Below are 19,338 nucleotides of genomic sequence, written 5' to 3' on the forward strand. Positions count from 1 at the left end.
TCTCCTCTTTAAAGCCATTACAGTTTTACCTGCCAATCTTTCATTCCAATTTACCTAGGGCAGATGTGTTCTCACCCAACTGAACTGGCCCTCCTCCAAGTAAATATTTTTACCTAAGATTGTTCCTTTTCCTTTTGTGTGGCTAACCTAAACCTTATGATACTGAGAATTTCCTGAAAGTTCCCTGATTGATAATTGATCCACTTGACCCAATTCATTCCCCAGAGCTAGAACCAGATCCAGCAATGCCCCCTTCCTTGTTGGACTGGAACTATACTGATCCAGAAAATTCTCCTGAACACATTTCAGAATCTTATTCCTCTCTCTGCCCTTTACAGGAACATCCTCCCAGGTTACATGAGGATAGAGCGTAACTAAAATATCCCACTATCACTATGGCCTGAATTTTTCCCGCGTCAAGCCGCCCGCAATCGGGTCCGCACCGCTATTTTATACGGGCAGGCCAATTAAGGCCTGCCCAGTGTAATGCGCGGCTTTGGCATCAGCGTGAAGGGGCGGGTGGGTGCGGGAGCTCAATGGCCACCTGGCGGCCTATTGGAAAACGGCGCAGTCAGCCACGCGAAGGCTGTCACTGACTTGCAGTTCCGTTGCCATGCAGAATGTAGTAGCAGAACAGGGCAGGCGGGAGGGCAGGTCGGTGGGGCAGTCAGCCCCGTGGTTTTCTGACGATTGCCCTCCTGGAAGTGTATATGTTAGATGTCATATTGATCAATATAAGTGAGAACCAGGCTGAGTATATGAAGATCAGAGGCTAAATGGAAAAGGAAATCAGGGAATATGTGAGAAAAGACTCGCAACTAACATAAAACGGAAACCAAAAGTCTTCTATAAGCATATAAATAGTGAAAAGGTAGTAAGAGGAGGGGTGGCACCAATTAAGGACCAAAAGGAATCTATGAATGGAGGCAGAGGGCATGGCTGAGGTACTAAATGAGTACTATGCATCCGTCTCTACCAAGAAAGATGTTGCCAAAGTCACAGTGAAAGAGGAGGTAGTTGAGATACTAGGCGAGCTAAAAATTAATAGACCATTGGAAAGGATGTCTGTACTTAAAGTTGATAAGTCACCAGGACCAGATAGGATGCATCTGAAGAAGATATGGGAAGTAAGGTTGGAAGTTGCAGAGGTATTGCCCATAATCTTCCAATCCTCCTTAGCTACACGGGCGGTACCAGAGAACTGGAGAATTGCAAATGTTACACTCCTGTTCAAAAACGATGCAACGATAAACCTAGCAACTGCAGGCCAGTCAGTTCAATCTCATTGGTAGAAAAGCTTTTAGAGATAATGGGCTAGATTTTTGCGGAGCCATGGAGACTCCGTGGACCTTTGAAAATGGCAGGCGGGACCCAGATTTGAAAATCCTGCCTCCATTCCCGACAGATCCCATTTACACCAGTAGGGGAAAGGGGGCAGATCATGACTTACACATAAGGGAAACCTGAACTCAACAGGGCTATTTGAACTCAGCGCTGAGTTCAAGCAGACCCCATTTTCACTGTAGCAAAGGCCTTAACCTGCAGAGTGTGAGTTATGAATTTTTAGAGTAAACGTAAATGTTCGTGAAGGGTGGACAAGGTCAATAGAATTGTCAAGCTATGAAGCTATTGAAATCTCCAGCCCTTTAAAAATTGAAAAACAGCTTGCCTGTGTTAGTGAGTGGTAAAAGAAAACTGTTCTAGTAATTGCAATGACTGTCTGTTGACATTTCTCCAAGGGTTATCATTACGTCATTATTAATGCTTGGCCACTTTCCACAACCCACAATTATCTCAGCAAGGGGTCCTAAATTCACAGTTTGACTGACAGCTCAAAGAGATTATTAAATGATTAGCTGTCCTTGTAGGGTTATGAATACAAGTCTGTTTGTTTTTATAAGAATTTAAGAACTTGAGGGGATTTAAAAGTTTTGAATGGGCTTTCATGAATGGGAGTTTTCTTTAAATATAGTGACGGCTTCAATATATATTTAAACCTTTATTTTATTTAATTTCAACATGGCTCCTGAGGTCTGCCCATGGTGGATACTGGTGAGTTGGCTCGGAGAGTGTAACAGCGAAGGGTGTTGGAGGTGGATGGGGGAGCCATGGCTTGGCATGAGTTGGCATGGAGGTGGCATGGGGAGTGGGTGAGGATTTGATTGACTGTGAGCGGTCAGGACTAAAGGGTCTAAAATTTAAGAAAACAACTTGGACAAAGAGAACCAAGGCACCCTGCATTAGTACCTAGCAGCAGCTATGGCTGAGGTAACAGAAATAGTTGATCAGGGTAGTACGAAAGTAGCAGCATGGATACAAAATTGGATGAGTGACAGGAAACAGAGGGTATTGGTGAATGATAGCTTTTTGGACTGAAGGAAGGCATACAGTAGGATTTCCCCAGGGGTCCTTACTTCTCTTAACCTATATGAATGACCTAGACTTGGCTGTACAGTGCACAATTTCAAAATTTGAAGGTGTCACAAAATTTGGAAGGATTGCAAACTGTAAGGAGGACAGTGATAGACTTCAAGAGGACATAGACAGACTGTATAATGGGTGGACACATGGCAGATTACATTTCATGGACATAAGTGTAAAGTGATACAGGTTGGTAGGAAGAACAAGGAAAGGCTGTATAAAATAAATGGCTGAACTTTCATGGAGCCCCCCTGACTTCACAGACTTTTAAAAATGGTGCCAGGACCCGATTCTAGGATTCCTAGCCCCATTCCTGGTGCCAAAATTTTCACTAGCACAGGATAAGGGTTCAGGCTAGCGCAGATCGTGAGCCTGCACCCTGCACTCCCGACCTGACCGGCTCCATAGCAGAGATAGGCATCTCCTAGTCCCCTGCAATTTTCGTAGAGTCAGGTCAATTTTCAAGGAGCCGTGATTCACGACCCCTCAGAGGTGTCATGAACCAAAGTCTGAATGATGGAAACTTTTAAAAGGTCAGTTCAAAAGATCTTACCCATGCCTCCTTGCCAACCTATGTCCCTCCATCCATCCTCTCATGGCCCCTCATGCCCTCCATGCCAACCTATGGCATTTCCATGTCTATTCTCCCCGTACACCCATTGTACAGAACCAATGAACCCTATAGTAATAATAGCATGTGTGTAAAAGCTTTAAAAAAACTAGTCATTCATTCATAACTTGCTATTTTCTTAAAAAGAAGCTTTTATTATGGCCCTATAGAAGTGTCTATCATCTAGACTATTAAAGTTTCAATAGCAGAAACTAGCACATGACAGCCCCTATGGCTGGCTCCAAACTCTTTACGGGGGTGGCAGACCCAACAGCAGTTATCACCCTAAGGAGCCTTGGTGAGTTCCTGCAGTGCATCTTGTACATGGTATGCATTGCAGCCACTGTTCATCGGCAGTCGAGAGAGTGAATGTTTGTGGATGGGGTGCCAGTCAAGTGAGCTGCTTTGTCCTGGATGGTGTCAAGCTTCTTGAGTGTTGTTGGAGCTGCACTCATCCAGGCAAGTGGAGGGTGTTCCCTCACACTCCTGACTTGTGCTTATAGATGGTGGACAGACTTTGGGGAATCAGAAGATGAGTTACTCACTGCAGAATTCCTAGCCTCTGACCTGCTCTTGTAGGCACAGTATTCATATGGCTAGTCCAGTTCAGGTTCTGGTCAATGATAAACCCCAGGATGTTGATAGCGGGGAATTCAGTGATGGTAATGCCATTGAATGTCAAGGGATGATGGTTAGATTCTCTCTTGTCAGAGGTTGCCTGGCACTTGTGTGGTGCGAATGTTACTTGTCAGCCCAAGCCTGGATATTGTCCAGATCTTGCTGCATTTGGAAATGGACTGCTTCAATACCTGAGGAGTCGCGAATGGTGCTGAAGATTATGCAACCATCAGCAAACATCCCCACTCCTGATCTTATGATGGAGGGAAGGTCATTGATGAGACAGCTGAAGATGGTTGGGCCTAGGACACTACCCTGAGGGACACCTGCCGTGATGTCCTGGAACTGAGATGATTGACCTCCAACAACCATAACCATCTTCTTTTGTGCCAGGTATGACTCCAACCAGCAGAGAGTTTTCCTCCTGATCCCTATTGACTCCAGTTGTGCCAAGGCTCCTTGATGCCTCACTTGGTCAAATGCTGCCTTGATGTGAAGGGCCGAGTTAAAAATAAATAAAAGAGCAAGGAACAAAATAAGCAAACATTTATAATAGGCTTAAGCAAACCTATTGGGACTGAACTCCAGAAGGGTAACTTTAGCGGCAAAGTAACTGAAACCCAGGAGAAATGGCATAAACAGCGTTTACATCATTTCTCTGATGTTTCCACAGATATTCCATAAAGATTGTGGTGGACAATTGAGATAATGGTTATGGTAATTAAGTTTGAGGATAATAAATGTAGAGAAGCAAGAGGAAAAAGCAATAATTCTAGCCATTGAAAATTAATGGAAAAGATAACTTATGGACAATGTTTTGGTTGAGAAGGCGACATAATAAAATTGATCATCAATTGATTCCAAAATACTGATATCCTCTATCACGTTGTGAAATCCACTGCATTCACAAAATTTAAGATGTCAGTTTTGCTTGTTGGGATGCAAGAGATGTTATCTGTGAAAGACCTCAGACAAGATCAGTAAATTATCATAGACAGCCCCACTGCTGAAAGTATGAAATGGAGCCAATAAAATTATAACTTAATGGGACACTTTATCAGAACCCAGAGACTTCTCATGAAGTTTAATGAGCTGTTTCAACTTTAACAATGTTATTAACATGACTGTTAAGTACATCTGAGGTTGACAAAAATGGTTGTGCTTTAGAGGCAATCAGGCAGCTCCCTTTGGCCGCCTTAATTCCATTTGGAGCCAAATGATATACTGTTTGATCCAAGGTATTCTTTTGTGGTAAGCCTGCTCCTTTTCACTATGATATTCGAGGCTGGAAATTGTTGGATGTCTCAGTGATACATGTGCTTGTGCATGTTTGCAATAGATTGTAATGTTCAAGCGAAGGTTATAACTACTTGGAGGAAGTTTTGCATCATGTATGGCTGGAACCAGCTTGAAACCTGTGCGTTGCAGAAGTCACATGTCCGACCTAAAATGTTTTCAAAGATTAGAAAGGGCGGGTAGGAAATTAGCATGGGAATGCCTATCAGAGCTTGATGTACTCCCACAGATTTCAATCAAAATCTTATGCACCTTCTCCCTGGTGAAGCTGTGCAACATGAGGGGAAGAGATTGTCTCCTTGTGCTTGGTGATGTCCTAGGTGCAAATTCCTTTTTTTGAAAACTGGTCTTTTTACTGCTAATGGTGCAATATTTTGGATGCTATGAAGTTGGAGCTAAGCAACAGACAAAATGTTAAAACTAAGCTTTATTTCAAGTGAATAAATGATCCATAATCATAAAATCTTATGATACAGAAGAAGCTCATTTAATCTATGATAAAAGCAAAATACTGCAGATGCTGGAAATCTGAAATGAAAGCAGGAAATGCTGGAAAAACTCAGCAGGCCTGACAGCATCTGTGGAGAGAGAAACAGAGTTAATGTTTCGAGTCCGTATGACTCTTCTTCCCATTTTTGAAGAAGGTCTCCAACTCTCCTTCTCTAACAAAGACCCCTACAAATTTTGCCTTATACTTCCAATTTCTTTTGAAAGTTACTCTTAAACCGGCTTTCATCCACCTTTTCAGGTAGTCCCTTCCAGTTCATAACGATTCACTGTATTAAAATAAAATATTCTCGTCCCCTCTCTTTTGCCAATTATCTTAAATCTGTCTCCTCTGGTTACCAGCCCACCAGCCAGTGGGAACAGGTACGTCTTCATACGGACTCGATACGTTAACTCTGTCTTTCTCTCCACAGATGCTGTCAGACCTGCTGAGTTTTTCCAGCATTTTTTGTTTTTGTTTCAGATTCCCAGCATCCCCAGTATTTTGCTTTTATGTAAATAAAACAAATACTAATTACCTCCTCTGTGTGTTGCAATCACTATCCATTGCATTGTGTTTTGCTCCAACTCATTCTTGCTCAAGACTCAAGCTCACATCTGTGCAATTCCTGACCTCTACAGGCTTCCTGTCACACATAGAACCTGGCCAGTTGTGTATATGGTTTTCCATCCATAATGTAATTAAAACTGGGACCATATGATCCAATTTCTTTCTTTCTTCAATCCTACAAGCTTTTATACTCAACCTTGGCTTTCCCTAACCACTACCATTTGATTTTATCTTATCTTCTCTCCTGCTTATTTTTAACCTTGGTGGTGTCCTGCACTATGGACTTTGCTCCTTAACTTGATGTTCTCAATAGTAATAAATTTTCCAAAAATAGTAAATAACTGACAGTAAAAATACCGTTCAGATTTAAAAACCTCATTTGACCGAATCAACCATTCTAAATAGTGTTTAAAAATCTATCGCAAATGTATCTTTTACATCCCTGTATTCACATAATCACTAATAAAAGACTCATATAGAATGTAATTTCTTAGGCAGACCCATTGCAGGTTGAATGCACCATCGCCCATCTTTAGTGGGGTTAACTTGACCCTTTCTTTTTAAGCACAAGATAAACTATAACAACTGATAAAAATCAGTGCCTGGTGTTATAAGGAAAGATTGAAGCCCCTACAAGGGAGGCCATTCTGTAGGGGGTGGTGGTGTGAGTCAGCTTCACCTCTGACTTCTGAGCGGTTCGAATCGCTCCCACTCCCTGGGTTCTAGACCTTGGACTTATTTGGGGGTTGTGACAAAGTGCAGCAGTTTTGGTGCAAGAAAAACTGAGTTTATTGAAGCCACAAATGAACTTATAACATTAGGATTACACTGAGATTATACAGATTTACAAAGTACACTTAGTTAAGAATGGGGAACATGGCATAACGAGGGAAAAAATCACGCTACTAATCCCCTTACCCTTGTCCCACCCCCAAAACCTAACTAAATTGAACTAGGAGAGGTCAGGGATCATGCTCACCAACCCAGGGTTCCTTGACAGTTCGAAATCCAGCCAGGTAAGCCGGTTGCAGCTTTGGGGTACGCTCTTTGTGTCCTCTGGGGCCTGCCGTCCCCATGTGGTCCTGGTCTGTGGAATCTGCGAAGGTTCTTGAGTGGAGGACGCGGTTGTGGGTGGTCGATCTTCGTGGAGGGCTGTGGTTACGGCCTTGTTGTCTTTGGTTGAACCTGCCACCCCGTGCCCCTCGGCGTGATGTTGCCCACGGGCCTGCAAAACCTCCAGATCTTCTCGCTTAAACTCTGTTTCAACCGCTCCCAACTGCTCACTGCCTGCTAGCTGGTTTCCCTCTCTGTCAGCAACCCTTCTGCTAGCAGGTTTCTCCCTGTCAGCTTTTGCTTTTAGGTAATGGAGGATGTTGAAGAGGAATGAAATAGGAGGGAAGTTGCCAGCTACAGGTTCTGTAATATTCTGCTTCTCATTCTTTTTTATGTCCCACATCATTTGTCAGAAAACTGCATCAGGAAACTCTCATGGCTCCTCTTATTGCAAATGAACTCTGCACCCCAGGAAGCAATTCTAGCCTGTCTTCCTCCTCTGGAAGTGGGTGGGGAAGGATTGGAGGAGGAAAAGCAGCAATCTTCTGCCTCTGGCCCTGCCGGCACATTGTACCCATTCACTCTCTTACCCCTGAACATCATATCACCTGACAGAATTCCACCTGGGGAGGGAGGGGGCACTATTTGAGAGTGAGAGTGCAGTGTATGTAGTGATACTGAGAGCAGGATGGGAAAAGGGAGCTGAGGATGGAAACTTGTTGCTGACCAGAGGGTTTACCTCTCAGCTAAAAAACATTGGAAGTTATATCTCGTAGGTCTTGCTCAATAGGAAAGATGCTTTCAGAGCATAAAGCAGACTTGAATACACCAGCATGATGCCCAACTGTACAACAGAAGGCAGGTCACTTGAAGGATTTCACTACCTGTCATCTTTTAGTGCCTCAGTAAACTCTACACCTGTGGCAACTCTAGATCATCTCCATAAAGGCCGACATGAGTGAGATCCTGAAGGTAATCTACACTTGTACAAACATACAAATTAGGACCAGGAGTAGGCCACTCAGCTCCTCGAGCCTGCTCCGCCATTCAATAAGAAGATGGCTGATCCGATTGTAACCTCAACTCCACATTCTCGCCTACCCCTGATAACCTTTCGCCCCCTTGTTAATAAAGAATTTATCTAGCTCTGCCTTAAAAATATTCAAAGACTCTGCTTCCACTGTCTTTTGAGGAAGAGAGTTCCAAAGACTCACAACCCCCTGAAAGAAAAAAATTCCCCTCATCTCTGTCTTAAATGAGCGACCTCTTATTTTTAAACAGTGAGCCCTAGTTCTAGATTCTCCTATAAGAGGAAACATCCGCTCCATATCCAACCTGTCAAGACCCCTCAGGATCTAACGTTTCAATCTTACTCTTCTAAACTCCAACAGAGTTTAACCTGTCCAGCCTTTCCTCATAAGACAACCCGCCCATTAGTCTAGTAAATTTTCTCTGAACTGCTTCTAACGCATTAACATCCTTCCTTAAATAAGGAGAGCAATACTGTACACAATATCCCAGATGTGGTCTTACCAGGGCCCTGTACAACTGAAGCATAACCTCCCTACTTTTGTATTCAATTCCTCTCACAATAAACAATAACATTCTATTAACTTTCCTAGTTACTTGCTGTACCTACATACTAGCCTTTTGTGATTCATGCACTGGGACCCCCAAATCCCTCTCAATTTCTCACCATTTAGACACTATGCTTCTTTTTTATTCTTTCTGCCAAAATGGACAATTTCATATTTGCCCACATTATACTCCATTTGTCAGATCTTTGTCCATTCACTTAACCTATCTATGTCCCTTTGTAGCCTCCTTATGTCCTCTTCACAACTTACTTTCCTATCTATCTTTGTGTTTCAGCAAATTTAGCAACCATACCCTCAGTCCCTTCATCCAAGTCATTTATATAAATTGTAAAATGTTAAGGCCCCAACACTGATCCCTTTTGCCATGGAATGCTCTGATTGCTTCCATAGGGTCCTATGTTGCAAATTGGAGAGAGCTGAGTTTTCCAGCCTATAAACAAGGGCTTAGATTCAGACAAGTATCTCAGGAGCCTTCATTGATCTCATTAGCTCTGGTTCTCCACAGTAATTTCCACAAGTAATTAAGGCAGAGGTGGATAGATTCTTGGTAAGCAGGTTATTGGGTGTAGGTGGGATGCAGATTTCAGGTTACTATCAGATCAGCCATGATCTTATTAAATGGCGGAGCAGGCTTGAGGGGCTAAATGGCCGACTCCTGTTTGTTATTTGTATGTATGACTGCTACACAAAGCCAATGCGTCATGTAGAGGCAAGAGGTTCATCCATTCTTGGCAGTCCTTCAAATGCCTATACATGTGGCCCAAGGGACAAGGTAGCAACACAAAAGATGGCAGAAGATCAGCCATGATCATGTTGAATGACAAATTTGAAAGGTTGTATGGACAATTCCTGCTCACAGGGTCGCAGAATGGTTACAGCACAGAAGGAGACCATTCAGCCTGTCATGTCTGCAGTTTATTTAATGCTACTCTCGGTCTTCTCTGCGTAGCTCTACACATTCTTCCTTTTCAGATAATAATCCAGTTCCCTCTTAAATGCCTCGATTGAACCTGCCTGCACCACATTCAGGGTCCTATTTATTATATTCTCAGGAGGTGAGACTTCCAGCAGGTCCATCTATGGATGTAGCTGCCTTGAGACACTCCCAACAGGCTCGGACTGAAACTTAGCAGTCAGCTGTCTTACGTCGTCTTGCTACTCAGAAGACGCACTAAATTAAGGTAGAGAGTTTGTACTTCAGACACTAGTTTCAAGGGGAAGCATGGTAGTAAAATGAAGTCTTTATAAAGCTGTTGTGCGTTCACTGCTGGCAAATTGTAATAGGATGAGCTGTGTGAGTTAACATGTAGAAAGTCATTTTTCTGGAGGGAAAGGGACAAGCATGAGGCAAATGATAATAGAGTAGGCCTCTTCTATAAAGGTACCAGAACGTTTCTTGCAACTGGAAAACCGTTTTCCTTCTCATCTTCCACCTGCTGTTCCTTAGGGTGACTTCACCACCCCCACAAAGTCTTCAGCATCTTTTACCTATGGAAACTCCATGGTAAGGCTTCTCTATTGTGCAGATTTGGGAAACATGCAGCACACAACTACAATCCTAGGCCGGGGGTGTGTTCAGTGGCTAGGTTGGAGAATCTCGTGTTAAGGTCCTAGTTGCGTTTCCCGACAACGTAAATCCAGGACATGATTGTCCCCTCCCCCCGTCAATGGCGATCCATGTTTCCTGCTGTCAAACGTCGGGAACTTAATTGTAATAAATTGGCATCGAATTATTGTGGCCACACACTGGAATCATTGCTGCCCTCCGCCCCCCCACCAATCTTTTCAAATTTAACTTCCATGTCAGTGTGATTTCACAACAGCATAATTTACAACTACGTTGAAAAGGCATGAACCTGGCGACCTCAACTTTAGGGGAATTCAGAGGTGAATTCACACAACTTTCTGCAACATTCACGATGATCCAGTGGCTCCATGGTTTCGGCGGTGTGGGGGTGGCGGGGGGGGTGCACAGGCAAATCTTTGCAGAGGCTTCTTCGTGGCTGGTTGTGGTGCTAGGGCAAGGGTGACAATGGGCGGAAATTGGAGAAGGCAACCTCGGGGCAAGGGTGACAGTGTAAAGGCGGAAGGGTGAGAAGGCAACCTCGGGGCAAGGGCGACAGTGCCGGGGGTGGGATCATGGCAGCACCCACTGAAGTTTGAACGCAAACACATGCGGGGATGGGGGGAGGTGGTAGGGGGGATGAAAGCGGCCAGGCTAATGGAAAAACATGTCAAAGATGAGCACTTCACCGCAGCTGAGAGCGTTTAGCTTGAGCTCAATTGTCAGCCTAGTCAAACAATTGTGCCCACTCAAGCAGCACTAATTCCTCACAGTGCGAATGAATGCTCCTCTACTGTTAACCCCTCACGCGCACACTTCAAACTCGAATAAGTGCTATGGTGCTACATAAGGATTGCATGACTGGGCAAGCCTGAGGATCCTGTTGGGAACGGTGGCCATTGAACACTGAATAGGTTGGTGCTTGATGGACAGCACGGACACAATGGGCCAAAGGGCTTGTTTCTGTGCTGTATAACTCTATGACTCTATGACTGAAGGAGGGCTGCACTCCTCATCCCTTGCATTATGTTTCAGTTGACTTTGAAAAGTCGCCCTCATGTTACAAGCAAACCGTGAAGCCTTGGAGTGTAGGTTAAGAAAATGCCTATGCCTGAGGTGGGAGTTCAGGATGCAGTCGAGTAGCCAAAGCTGTCGCCTCTCGGTCATGTGTGGGCATGGTGAGCCATCATGTGCGCTAAACATTGGGCATCCAGGCAGTGGCCTGGACTCTCCTGCATGCATTAAGGGGCCTTGAAAGTCAGCTGCAGGTGATGACTTGACGAAGCGTAGTTCTTATGGGACAATTGCTGACCCTTACGTCTTCCTCTTTGACACTGCAGTGAGAAGACCGTCAGGAACATGGAGTCTAGTGATCTCGCTATCTGCCTGATTGTTTATAGGCAGGAGAGAAGAAGGAGAAGAATGTGAGGGAGGTGCCTGGCTCGCCAAAGAGAGGAGGGAACCCTGAAGACTAAAGGGCGGCACGGCCTCCTCCGAACACAGAAGATGATCCCCACAGAGCCGTCGTTCGTGGGCGCATCGCCAGACCCAGGGTCTGCTGACAGTGCATGTACTTTGTTAATTTCGACAGGAACCAGGCAAGCCAGAAAGCAAGAGCACTGGGATCTGCTCAGATTCCCAGATTCCCACAGGTGCAGGGTGCCATCGACTGCACCCATGTGGCTCTTAAATCTCCCTGGAAACAAGCAGTCCAGTATGTGAACTGCAAAGGCTTCACCCTGTCAATGTTCAGCTGGTCTGCGACCATAACAAACAAATCATTCAGGTGTGTGCAAGATACCCCTGAAGCGTCCACGACTTGGACATCCTCAGCAGGTCTCAGATCCCTGAAATTTTCCAGGGACCACACAGGATAAAGGGTTGGCTCCTCGGGGACAAGGGCTACCCACAAAGGATGTGGCTGATAACACCTATGCGGCAGCCTGAGACTCCTGGTGAGAGAAGGCACAGTGAGGCTCATGCTATAACCCGAAGTTTGGTTGAGCATACCATTGGCATCCTGAAAATGAGTTTCCAGTGCCCGGTCAGATCTGGTGGATTACTGCAGTACATTCCCCAGAGGGTGTCAAGCAATATAGTGACTTGCTGTGCACTAAACAACTTGGCGATGGAAAGAGAGGAAGACGTGAATGATGAGAAGATGCAAGAGCTGCACATCTCCTTTGATGAGGAGGAAGTCAAAGGTGATGAGGTCCTGGAAGGCGGGGGTGCAGGTGATGAGGCCATTGCACTGGCCAGACGAGGCAGGCATAGTCATTAGGCTCTCATTACCGCAAGATTCCAGGAGGATGATGATGAGATGTAATGGGGACAGTCCTGAGATCTTCATATTGCATCTGGGAACGTCTGACACCTGTCTGGCTGAGGGGAGAGCACAAGCGCCTTGTGAAGAGGCTCATATCATTGAGATGCTGCAGAGAAACAGTGGCTACATGGACTTTAAGACAACTTGATCCTTTGGCAGGCCTCATCACCTGTTCCCTTTAGCACCACACCTTTAACTGCCAGGTATGATGTCAAGATGGGGAGGCAGCCCCACCTCTAAGGTGCTGAGAGCGCGCAGAAAACATCACGGAATCCAGTGACTCTTGGGTCTGAGATTCTTGCAGCAAACACATGCCACATGGAGGTGCACGCATCATCAATCTGGACATTGACTTTGAAGCCGGACAATCACTGCGCTCAAAAGGTTACCCTCTGCACAGGAGAGAGGCCCTGGACTGCGACAGTGCAGGAAACAAGGTTTCACATCTGATTGATATGAACGCTGCTCAACATAACAAGGAGCCAAAGACAACGAGACATTCTTGGGAGTGTATTTACAATGGTCAACATTAAGTACAATGATTAACACCCGTACCCATGTTGTGCAACTAAATCTTCTTGACCTTTCTAACCCTGCCGCTACGTCTTGGTGCTCCCCTGACATCCACAGTGGAGGTGGAAGTGGCCTGCTGACTGCTATGCCCTGTTGTCTGCGATGACCTTGGTGGGCTTCCTCTGGAGGGCCGAGAATTGGAGGGCCCTGGCCTGCTTTCGGGGTCCTGCTGTGTGACAGTAGCACCCTCCTCGGTCTGTGGAGCTGGAGCTGCTGGGGTCACAGGAAGAGGGGTTTTGGATGGGCTGAACAGTCCAGGAGTCACCTGGGTGGATAACTCCGGGGTGTGGATCTGCTGATCCTCCACCCTATGGGTGCCCGAGAGCCCCAGGCTGACTCATGAGAGGAAGGGGCAGCTGGAGTGACCTTGAGATGCCCCACCCCCCCTCTCACATTGACACAGATGGATGCCTGCAAGCACCTCACCAATGGAGTACAACTCCTGCAACAGTGCAGGACCAATGTCCTGGGCAAAAATCTCCATGGCAGCCGTATTTTGACCATGGTGCATTGGCATGAAGGCGGACAAACTCCTCCATCATGCCTTGCAATCTGAGGAGTGCAGTGGCCATCCCTTCCCGATGTTCCCGAGCTTGCCTTTTCAGCTCCAGCAACTGAGGTATGACTGAGTCCAGCGGCTCCTCATCTGACTCAGACTCAGCAGATTTCTGGCCTCCAGCAGTCGAGTACCGGAAACCTGGGAAGTCCCTGCCTCTGCTTGCTGTGGATCGGACAGTGCGATGTGTTCACCAGATTGTGTCCCAAGGCTACTCTAGAACTAGGTCCCACCGAGGTGTGTGTCTGTGCCCTGGTGGAGGTGAGCACTGTGACAGGTCTTCAGTGTCAGTGTCTGTGGATTCTTCTTCCATGGTGTCCTCAGGGCTGGAATCGAGGCCCTGTCTCATGGACACCATTGGCTCCTTTCCAGATGTGCCTGTGAAAGCAAGGAGAGGTAATTAGTGCATGGCAGTGGACTGTGGAACAGGGGAACTGACTCACAGCATGGTTGCCTGATGGATGTTGCACTGATGGATCCTCACGTGGTTGAGCGCCGCCAACATCACCGTCAGCGCAGGAGTGGTTCAGTTCATTGCAGGCCAGCTGGATGGCTCTACCTTCAAAGCCTGTGAGGACCTTGATGTCGGGCATTCCCCCTCCAGTCTGCGACCTCACCCTTTGGTTGTGTGCCAGTTTATCCTGCATGAATACAGATGGAGAGAGTGCAAGCAGAATGCCTGCCAGGCCAGATGAGAAGGATGCCTTGCATGTGTTGGTGGTGAGTGGTGCCATGGATGGTATGAGGACACGGTCAGCAGGGCAGATGAAGGTGTGTGTGAGAGAGTGAATGGTGATTTCTCTTGAACTGGTAGTGAGTGAGATCCTTGTGGATGTGTGATGAGTTTGTGAGTGTGTGAGTTGAGAGTGATAAGATGAGTGACTTATGCTGGCGGAACGGAGGAGATCATTCATCTTCTTTTGGCACTGGGTGGCTCCACTTTTGCAGGGTGTTGGCGCTGACCACTGCTGTCACCACCTCCCATGCTGGATTGGTAACCTTGCTTGCTGGCCTTTGCCCAGAGCGGGGGTAGAGGACTTCACGGTGGGCCTCCACTGCGTCCAGTAGGTGTTGGAAGGAGGCGTCGCTTAGCTTGCGGGCAGCATGTTTCCTTTCTTTGGCAGCCATGACTTTCCAGCAGCTTCCGATCCCTTACAGAGTGCTAGCTCTGTGCAAATATGGCGTCCGGATTACTGAAGGCCTGAGGTGGAGGCAGGGCAGGCGAATCAGAGGCCACCCCATCAGTGATCCGACGTGAAACCTGTGCCTCTGCACTTTTTCAACAAAGTGCTGCACAATATGGTGGAAAAAGCCGCCATTGCCGTCACCGCTTTCCCCACCTGATATCCGAATTTGCCAATTTCTGGGACGATTCTGCCCCTGTGGCATTACAAACCAGCTGTATTCAGGCATCCTCAACATTAGAATCGTATGATCTTTGAATACCCTGGGGATTGAGGGTACAGCAGTGCTCAGCTCATGTCCTGGGAAGAATCTTGTGCTTAACTCTAGTTCCATTGGCCCTATCAGCCTTCCAGGTCCTTTCTCAAGAGGGCATTCATCTATCGTCTGTGTGAGTTTAGATAACGAGTGGCTGCATGTTAATTGACTGTAAAGAACATCACATTCAAGTTCAATCCTGTACTCACCCAATGTGAGAATTAAGAGCAAGAACTCTTGCCATTTTTGCCATTCCCCAGCCCATGATCATTAAATCTAATTGCAGTGCCTCAAACTGCTTCCCTGGCTAGGATTCTGTAACTCAACATAGGTCATTATGGCTTAATACTGTATCGGGTAGCTTTTAGCTACGTAGACAGCAGCAGTGTCTCTACACAATCTTACATTCGAAAGGAAATGAATGTATGAATGAGTGAACATTTGCTAGAAGTTTCATGAACGTAAATTATTTCTGATTGGATGTAATTTGGGGAGTTTAATTTCATTAATTGCATAAATTCCTGTTACCGCTATTTTAAAGCAGTCTTTAACTCATTTCACATAAATAGATTAACGATGGCACTAAAATAATTCAAATAGAAATTTAACATGAGTTAACTAGCATTCTTAAAATAGTGCAGTGTTTATACTTAAATATATCTGAAACAACAGATGCCCCTTTCACCGGAATGTCAGTGCTTCTTTAATAAAACTGCATTTTTTTCTTTAATAGCTGAATTTGCCTGAATAATTTTGAGCTGAATAATGACCATGAGATAATTCCTAACTAAAAAATGAAGGACAATGTTGAATTTTATAGTTGTTCAAGTCGTTGTAACTTGTCGAGCAGCTTGACTGAAGAATGTGAGCTTGTCCTTCAATCAGGCTGCCCATTCCTCAATTAAAACCTGCTGTGTATCCAACCTTCTGTGTCTGCTTTTGTTTAATTATTCATGATAGAGAGTACAGCCCAAGTTCAACCTAATTAAAACTTTTTTCCAGGAGTTTGCACTTCCAGTTAAGTTGTTCACTCTGACTGGTGTGCAGAGAGAAGAAACAATTAAAAAAGAAAATTGTTATCTGAGGAGGAAGAATGTGCAGGGTTACAGGGAGAAGGCTCATTTGGACAGCCATTGCAGACACGATGGGCTGAATGGCCTCCTTTGCTATAACAATTCTGTGATTCTGAGTAGATGAAGCAAAGATACAGTAATCTTTTAAACTGCAGTTGGTTGAAGAAAAGGTTAATGCAGATGCCAATACACACACGAGTGAGTTAAAGTGATCCCCGTCTAGACATGATGAAGCATAAAGGTGGAGCCTGTTGAAGTTGCTTAAAGCCTGTCACTGTGGGCTGAAGCAGTGTCTATTTTCTTAGACAGAGCTCCTTTGAGAGTTAAAACTCCTTTCTTAACATCAACTTTAACAAGTAACTTCTCTTAAAAAAGGGAAGAAACATGTTTACGTAAGTACTCAATTGTATTTTAACTTAGCTTCACTTCTGTAAAGTAATAAATGGCTAGTTATAATTTTTGTAAAGTGAGCTATATAGAATGAATGGTCAGTTGATTAAGAGTATCAGTTTGTGAGTAGAAGCAGTTATTGTGTGATTGATTTCCTTATTTTGAGGGTTTGAATAATAACTTAGAGCAAAGGTTGTGGATTCAAGCACCACTTTGGATTTGAGAACATAACCTACTTCAATGCATAGCTAAGGGAGTATTTCCTTTATTTGTTGAGATGGTAAACCATGGCCTATATTCCTGTTCAGGATATAAAAGATCCCATGCCACTATTTGAAGAGGATCAGGGAGCTTACTCCCAGTGTCCTAGCCAACATTCCTACTTCAATCAGTGCCACCAGAGAAACATTAGGTGGCTGTCCATCTCATTTGCTGTTTGCAGGACTTTGCTGTGTTCAAATTCTTGCTCTGTTTTATCCGCATGCGATAAAACACTATACATCCAAGTTCGTTCTTACCTACCAATGTAATAGTTCAGAGCAGCAAGATATTTTAAATCTGTTATTTGGTGTCATCCCAGTCAAGTCTATAAGATATCTTCAACAAACCTGTTGTAAAGATTCCAAGAGATCACATGTGGAACAAATGGAAAATCGTCACAACTAACATTTGAGTTGCATTTGGGTCTTTTTCTGGACAGGAGTGAAAAAAAAACTACAGTAACTGATAATCCAATGAGTTACTGTCCTTTTTAGAAGGACGTTTATATTACATTTTAGGGTCGCTGCAAAGTGCTTTGCAGCAAAGTAAAAGCAACAGTATATCTCCACGGTCAGGATCTGACCTATCTCCAGAGGCAAGCGGTACAACACTCAAAAAGAGGCAATTTCACATTTAAAATTCAACAAATGGGTGTATAACTCTGTACATAAGTAGAAACATGCATGCCTGGAACTCGCTGGCCAGTCAGATTTGAATTGTAAGTAGGCAGGAGCCAGGTAATAGGAACAACGTACTAGCTGGCTGAAGCAGTTACTAGTCTCATTAATTGTTTGAAAGCTGATGTGAGAATAGCACACATTCTTTAAATCTGTGCCCTCTCATTCTTGGAAAATCTCTCCAAATCAGTGATTTTTTTTTTCAAATGATGCTAGTTTCGGGAGGATGTTTCGCTAGGACACTGGGAGGTTTCCTTTGTTCCTCTTCAAATAATTCCACAGGATCATTTATATACAGCTAAATAAACAGATGGGGCCAAGGTTGAAAGGTAGCACCTCTGACAATGCAGCATTACTTTAATACTGCACTAAAATGTCTGCTTTGTTTCAAAGGTAACAGTTTTACCAATTGAGCAAGCTGACATTTCTATACCATAGGAGTTTAGTGCATGCTAGTAATATAGAAGTGATTCATTAAATGTGTGCTGATTAAGTTTTAATGCTATTTATTTTCACTGCTTTTATGTTATTTCACCACACTGCTAGTGAAATATAATGGGAGTAAATTATTTTTATAGCTGCATGACAACTCAAAGAATCAGGTGAGACCAAATATTTTAATACTGTCATGAGACAAATTTTTCAGTTGGGGTGTTACTGATCTTAATTTTTTCAACTCTCACATTTTGTTCAAAAGTACAAAATCACTTTTTTGTAAAACGGTTTAAATCCATATTGATTTTGTAAATGGACTGGCAGCTTTGTGCTAGAACATACTTCCTATAATATTTGCAAGAGAGGTACATAATTAAGAAATCTGATAGTCACTCATCACTGTAACAGGTAATTTTATCCCCCAAAATATCTATGGCGTGAGGTTAAGGTCATGATATATAGTGTGAGCCCATCTGTTTGGGGAGCTTCTATGCTCACTGTGGGATGCTAAATAAGTGAACAGTTTTTTCAGACCCTTATTTCTCTCACTAATACATTTCATCAAACTACAACCACATGCAATATGTTACATGTTGCAGGGCTCTCAATTGGAGAGTCGTGAAGACAGGAGACCATTGGCATCTGAATGCATTTTAATGTCTATTCAGAAGTCTCCCAAGGAGAATCATATTTCCAATGCCATATTTGGTAACTAGCAAGTTTAAGAGTTGTGCTCTGCAGTTCAGTGGAATATGGCTATTTGTCACATCCATCAAAAACAGCATATCGTGTAATTTTCCTAAAAAGTACTTGCTTACAAAAATGTGCATTTTATTAGAAATTAATCTATGCCTGGCAAATTTATTTTCCTACTTAGCAAAAATATCTTGGGAAGAATTTTACTTACCCTTTGGAGATGGGAAGGCTTTGGGTGGCATGCCCAGTGTCTTCCTGTGACCATGCCATTTTGCCAGTGGCGAGAAAGATGGCAGATGAGCATCCTGTCCAGAGTGCAATTGATCCTAGGCCCAACCATCTTCAGCTGTTTCATCAATGACCTCCCCTCCATCATAAGGTCAGAAGTGGGGCTGTTTACTGATGATTGCATAATGTTCAGCACTGTTCGTGACTCCTCAGATACTGAAGCAGTCCATGTCCCTATGCACTATGCCACAAGACCTGGACAACACTCAGGCTTTGGCTGATAAGTGGAAATTAACATTCGCGCCACACAAGTGCCAGGGCAATGACCATCTCTAGCAAGAGAGAGTCCAACCATCTCACCTTGGCATTCACTGGCATTACCGTCACTGAATCCCCCTCTGTTGACATCACGGGGGTTACCATTGACCAGGAGCTGAACTGAACCAGCCATTTAAATGCTGTGGCT

General features: G+C 44.5%; 1 protein-coding gene across 4 annotated transcripts in view; it reads left to right on the forward strand.

The window, feature by feature from the left end:
* gjc2 (gap junction protein gamma 2) overlaps nt 1-19,338 on the forward strand; it is a 109,369-nt gene that overhangs the window by 77,879 nt on the left and 12,152 nt on the right. For 2 of the 4 annotated variants that reach the window (XR_013575275.1, XM_078536677.1), the window contains exon 1: nt 16,183-16,577. The exons of the other annotated variants lie outside the window; for them this stretch is intronic. The gene's annotated coding sequence lies outside the window, so the exon portion shown is untranslated. Of the gene's footprint in view, nt 1-16,182; nt 16,578-19,338 lie in introns of those variants that run through there. 4 annotated transcript variants of the gene reach the window in all.

The sequence above is a fragment of the Cetorhinus maximus genome, chromosome 3 (genome assembly GCF_964194155.1).
Source record: "Cetorhinus maximus chromosome 3, sCetMax3.hap1.1, whole genome shotgun sequence".
Taxonomy (NCBI): domain Eukaryota; kingdom Metazoa; phylum Chordata; class Chondrichthyes; order Lamniformes; family Cetorhinidae; genus Cetorhinus; species Cetorhinus maximus.